Source organism: Lathyrus oleraceus, chromosome 4 (assembly GCF_024323335.1).
Source record: "Lathyrus oleraceus cultivar Zhongwan6 chromosome 4, CAAS_Psat_ZW6_1.0, whole genome shotgun sequence".
In the NCBI taxonomy this organism is placed as follows: Eukaryota; Viridiplantae; Streptophyta; class Magnoliopsida; order Fabales; family Fabaceae; genus Lathyrus; species Lathyrus oleraceus.
This window is the reverse complement of record NC_066582.1, coordinates 491,554,607-491,561,392: the sequence shown is the minus strand read 5'-3', so window position 1 is coordinate 491,561,392 and position 6,786 is coordinate 491,554,607.

Sequence of the window (6,786 nt, the reverse complement as noted above, 5' to 3'; positions counted from 1 at the left end):
TACAACTACTCGGATTTGTAAATCTTCGCCAACTTCGCAATTTGGTAAGTGATGTTAATAGGTATGAAGTGAGCCGACTTCGTGAGCCTATCAACGATCACCCAAATCGAATCATGCCCTCTTAAAGTAGCAGGCAGCCCCGTTACAAAGTCCATAGAAATGCTATCCCATTTCCATTCTGGAATTTCCAACGGTTGCATCAACCCAGCAGGCTTCTGATGCTCAATCTTCGACTTCTGACAAGTTAAGCACGCATACACAAAACGAGCCACATCTTCTTTCATTCCGGGCCACCAAAATAATTTCTTTAAATCCTGATACATTTTAGTAGCTCCTGGATGAATACTCAAACTGCTTCTATGACCCTCTTCTAGAATACTTCTCTTCAAAATCGCATCATCAGGAATACAAATCCTTTCCCCTAATTTCAACACACCTCTCGCATCAATCTTAAAGTCACTCTTCTCTGATTGACCACAACGATTAAGGATATCTACTAATTTCACATCCAATTTCTGTGCCTCTCGGATACTATCCATAAAATCATTATTAATCTTTAGCATTCCTAGCATTACACTCTGCGGGGTTACTTCGCAAACCAAACTCATATCACGAAATTGCTCAATTAATTCCAACTCCTTAATCATCATTGCTGACACATGCAAGGTCTTTCTACTTAAAGCATCGGCCACAACATTTGCTTTTCCTGGATGATAATTCAAACCGAAATCATAATCCTTAAGCAATTCGAACCACCTACGTTGTCTCATGTTCAGCTCTTTCTGATCAAATAGATACTTTAAACTTTTATGATCGCTGAAAACTTCAAATCTGGAACCATAAAGGTAATGCCTCCAGATTTTTAGCACAAACACCACAGCAGCAAGTTCAAGATCATGCGTAGGATAGTTCTTTTCATGAATCCTTAACTGTCGCGACGCATAAGCAATTACTTTATCATTTTGCATGAGTACACCTCCTAAACCCATCAACGAAGCATCACAGTAAATTATAAACGGTTCCTCCGGATTTGGCAAAGTCAAAACCGGCGCCGACGTCAATCTCCTTTTTAATTCATTAAAACTCTCTTCGCACTGAACATCCCACACGAAAGCTTTACCCTTACAAGTTAATTTAGTCAACGGAAGTGCTAGCTTAGAAAATCCTTCAATAAACCTTCTATAATATCCAGCTAATCCCAAAAAGCTTCTAATCTCGGTAACCGACTTAGGAGTCTCCCATTGCCATACAACTTCTACCTTGGAAGGATCTACAGCAATACCTTTTCCTGAAATTACATGGCCGAGAAAACTGACTTCTCTTAACCAAAACTCACACTTGGACAGCTTCGCATACAATTTCTTATCTTTCAAAACCTCCAACACTAATCTCAAATGTTCCTTGTGCTCTTCTTCGGACTTAGAGTAAATCAAAATATCATCAATAAATACTACCACAAAATGGTCCAGATAAGTATGGAAAATACGATTCATGTATCCCATAAATACTCCCGGCGCATTAGTCACACCGAAAGGCATCACAGAATACTCATAATGTCCATACCGAGTTCTGAACGCTGTCTTCTGGATGTCTTCATCTTTCACTTTGATCTGATGATAGCCCGATCTCAAATCAATTTTACTGAACACACAAGCACCCACTAATTGATCCATCAAATCATCTGTTCTCGGTAGTGGATACTTATTCTTGATCGTTACTTTATTCAATTGTCTATAATCAATACAAAGCCTCATACTACCATCTTTCTTCTTTACTAGCAACACTGGAGCTCCCCACGGTGATACACTTGGTCTTATAAACTTCTTCTCAAGTAAGTCTTCCAATTGCTTCTTTAATTCATACAATTCAGATGCCGACATTCTATACGGTGCCATTGAAACAGGCCTAGTACCAGGTACCAGATTAATAGTAAATTTAACCTCCCTCTCTGGCGGCACACTAGGAATTTCATCAGGAAAAACTTCAGGGAATTCTTTCACCACTAACAGTTCCTCTATCTTAGCTTTACTCTCAACCGACAACGTCGCCATCAAAGAAAACATCTGAGCTCCCTCCTTCATCAATTTTCGCAATTCTCTGAAAGGTAATAAGTCAACTCCTTCCTCTTCAGGAGTGGAAAACCTCACCGACTTACGATGACAATTTATATGAACATAATTATACTCTAACCAGTTCATACCAAGAATTACATCCATCCCATCCAACGGCAAACATACTAAATCAACATAGAAATCTTTATCGAAGATCGACAAAGGACATTTTAAACATACCAAAGAAGTAGTTACTGATCCCTTGTTAGATGCCCAAAAGTGCTTATTTAAGCTATCATATGTGGGCATCTTTCACTCTTTTGCCTTGCTAAAATTGTCAAAATCACATTTATTTTACATGGAATGCGTTACATTGATAAACAAGCTTGGTGCCTTTGATGTGTTTGTTATTGTGCAGGAAAGGCATGAATTAATTGATAATAAAGACACAAGAGAATTGGCAAAGGAACCAAAGCAAAGGAGCATTTCATCTGCCTGCTCGCTAGGCGAGGCTGTGGCGAAGAATGGGTTCGCTAGGCGAGCTCCTGGCGAACAACTCCAGTAAATTAGCAAATTAATTCGCTAGGCGAGCTCATGGCGAAGTCTGCAGCGAATTCATTCTGTTTTGGTGAAAAAGTGCAGCCAGCACTCACTCGCTAGGCGAGGCTCTAGCGAGTCCCCAGCGAGCATTCCAGTAGCAAAACCTCTCAACCTCGCTGGGGGCGAGCTTGAGGCGTTTCCTTCGCTAGGCGAAGGTATGTTCGCTAGGCGAACATGACAGTTCACCAACGCCCTGTTTTCTCTGGGCGCAGGAGCCTTCTGTGCTCATTTTGGACCTTCGCTAGGCGAGCCATTCTGCTCGCCTAGCGAACATGACAGTTCTGCACTTGTCTATAAGTAGCAGGTGCCACTTTTGGGCACCATACCTCATTTTTACCAACTTTTCCATTTTTTGTACTTTCTCCTAGATATTTTACAGCATTGCTTTGTGGGAGATTTTATGCCCTAATTTCATTTCTCTTCATCTAGCTACCATCTTCCACAAAAAGAAGGTGGATTCCCATCCAACTTCGATTATTCGACTTGGATGTTGATCAACCCTCTTTTCTTACTTGCCGACCAAGCTACCATGAAAATGAGTAGCTAAGTCTTCCATTTGTCAAGGTTAGATGTAGGTGATTTCCAAGCTTTGTGTGTAAATGTAAGGATCCTCATATGTAAACTCTTTAACGGTAAATATATGATGAAAACTTTGTTTCTATTTAAAACTCTTTGTGTTGGTATTTGATCGAGAGATGTTTACCGATTCTTGACCTAGGTTTTCATCCAAACTTGTTTGTTAGCTAGAGATAGTAACGAATGATTTTGTTCACCATAAGGTTGAACCAAAACGTTGTCTTTTTGATAGATTGTGTTCGAGAGAAACAATGGATCAAAATGGCAAAACTCACAATGGGTGTTCGAGAGAAACGCATTGAGAGGACTTTGTGAAATTATTTATCATCTAAAGGAGTTTATAAGATGATTGACCGAGCAAATACATGCAAAGCAAATGTAATCATTGAAACCTAACTTTGACAATATTTCTCATATTAATCAAAACGTAACTTTTACCGCAATTAATTACTTTGTATGCAAGATAACTTGATTAAAACCAAAACCCTAGTGTTACATTAAGTTAAGATTAATTCAACCATTGAACGGCAGTGATATCTTACAATCTCTGTGGATACGATAACAAAAACCCGACACTTAAAAACTGTCTCAACAAAATGGCGCCGTTGCCGGGGATTGTTAATTGATATTGCGAGCATCGCATTGGTTGTTTAAGTTTTAGCTTGTGAATTTTTGACTTGTGCTTGTAATTTGTTTGGTTTAGTGTGCAGCTTACGTTTTATGCGAGGGAAAATCCCTGTGGACGAACTTCTTTTTGATCCTGAGATCGAGAGAACCGCAAGGAGGCTCAATAGCAAAACAAGACGTAGGAGGCAACAGGCTAGGCAACGCCAAGAGCAAGGAGAAAGTTCTTCAACCACAAATCCACACCCATTCGTACCAAACATGGAGCCACAACCACCACCACCGATTTCTACTCCATGTATCAACAGTCCAAGGAACACCGCTCAGTTTGCCAACCAAACTGGAAGGCAAGCTGAGATGAAGACGGGAACTCTGAATTTATTGTATGGGAGTCCATTCACCGGAATGGACCATGAAGACCCATTTGCTTTTCTCACAAAATTCTATGAGATAGCATTGGCTGCCGGAGTGGATCAGGCTCAGGAGCTTCCGTTGTTCAGACGTTTATTTCCTCACGCTTTGCTCGGTAAAGCAAAGGATTGGTATCTCGATCAAACACCTGCCGTAATGACAGATTGGAATGTGTTAGAGGAGAAATTCATTGAAAGATTTTTCTCTCATAACCGATTCATGGAATCAAAGACGGCAATCTCGGTGTTTTCTCAAGGAACCAGTGAATCGTTGAATGAAGCGTGGGAGAGATTCAAGTCCATGCTTAGGAAATGCAAAGGGCATGGATTTGATGAATTAACTCAAATCCATATCTTCAGAAATGGACTTCAACCAAACTGTAAGACGTTGTTGGATGCCACCTCAGGTGGCTCGTTGATGTCAAAAAGTGCCGAAGAAGCCACAAACATTATCAATCGCATGGCTTTGAATGATCTTCAGAGTCAAAGTCGTGGAAATTCTTTGAAGAAGGCGGGAGTGCTTGAGTTAGGGACGAATGATGCCATACTTGCCCAAAACAAGCTCATCTCACAACAAGTGGAACTCTTAACGCAACAAATCAAAGAGTTAAGAGAATCGTCAAAAGCTAAACAAATAGCTTGTTGTGAACTGTGTAAAGGTGAACATGACACTGGATTTTGTCCACCTCCCGGTTTTGACGAAGTAAATTACATGGCCAATCAACGGGACTATCAACCAAGACAACAACAACCTTATCAACCGCACCCTCAACAACAACAACAACAACAATTCCAAGGGAACCAAGGGTTCCAACCTAGAAGCAACTATTATCATAACCAAGGTTATGGAGGTGGTTCTTCTAGCCGTCAAAATCCTCCCCAAAATCCGTATCAATCTCAACAACCGCTGGTAGTCAATTCTAAATTGGAAGAGACATTGACGCAATTCATGCAAATGTCAATGGCCAATCAAAAGAGTAATGACGCGGCCATAAAAAATCTTGAAACTCAAGTTGGGCAACTTGCCAAGCAACTCGCTGAACAACAAACCGGTTCTTCTTTTTCGGCTAATACGCAAACAAATCCTAAGGAGCATTGTAAGGCGATTATGACGAGAAGTGGAAGGGAGTTGGGTAGTGAAAATGAAAAAAGAGTGGAGAGTGAAAAAAGAGAGAAAGAGAAGGAGATTGAGGAGGAAATAGTGGAAGAAAATGTTGACGGTGAAGTAGGAGTATGGAGTGATGAGGAAGTAGTTGAAAATAATAAAAATAATGGTGAAGTTGAACAAGAAAAGGTGTGGAGATTGAGGAAAACAAAAATGATGAGGTGATAAGGGAGGTAGCGAAGAAGCCTAGATGGAAAAGTGCTAGAATTGCAAAGGGAAAGGAGGTAGTGAGCGCTACTCCGGTCCAAAATCTTCCTTACCCTCATGCCCCTTCCAAAAGGGAAAATGAACGGCATTACGCCCGGTTCATGGATATTTTTAAGCAATTACAAATAAACATTCCGTTTGCTGAAGCTTTGGAACAAATGCCAAAGTATGCCAAGTTCATGAAGGACATACTAACCAAAAGCGGAGGTATACGGAACCGGAGACCATCGTCCTTGATGCGAGCTGTAGTGCCATCATTCAAAGGATGCTTCCTAAGAAAGAGGTTGATCCGGGAAGAGTTACATTGCCGGTTAAAATTGGTGATGTGTATGTCGGAAAGGGACTTATTGACTTGGGGTCGAGCATAAACCTTATACCTTTGTCAATTATCAAGAGGCTTGGCAACATCGAGATTAAGTCCATCCGAATGACATTACAATTGGCGGATAAGTCGACGACCCATCCTCATGGCGTAGCCCAAGATGTGTTGGTGAAGGTCGACAAATTCTTTTTCCCGGTGGATTTTATTGTAATTGATATGGAGGAAGATGATGATGCTCCGCTCATCTTGGGCCGACCATTCATGAAGACCGCAAGAATGATGATTGATGTTGATGACGGTTTAATGAAGGTGCGTGTTCAAAATGAGGAGGTCACCTTTGATCTATTCGAGGCGATGAAGCATTCCAAGGATAGAAATGATAGCTTTCGCATCGATGCGATCGAAGACGCTATTATGGAAGTTTCAAAGCATATTCACGAGATATCTCCTATGGAGTTAGCTCTCGACGACTCATTGGAGGTTTTCACTGTTGAAGAGGAGCTAGCTCTTGAGGAATGTTTGAAGGAACTTGATAGCTTGGAAGACCTACAACCGTGGGAAGTAGAGGAAGAAAATTTGAAGAAGGAGGTAATTGACGAGAAAGCGCCAATTGAATTAAAAGAGTTACCTTCGACTTTGAAATATGTGTTCCTAGATGAGACCGAGGCAAAGCCGGTCATCATAAGCAACCTTTTGACAAAAGAAGAAGAAGCCCGTCTTATCATTGTGCTAAAAACCAATCAAGAAGCTATGGGTTGGACTCTTTCCGATCTTAAAGGAATTAGTCCATCCTATTGTATGCACAAGATTTTGATGGAGGAGGATTTCAAG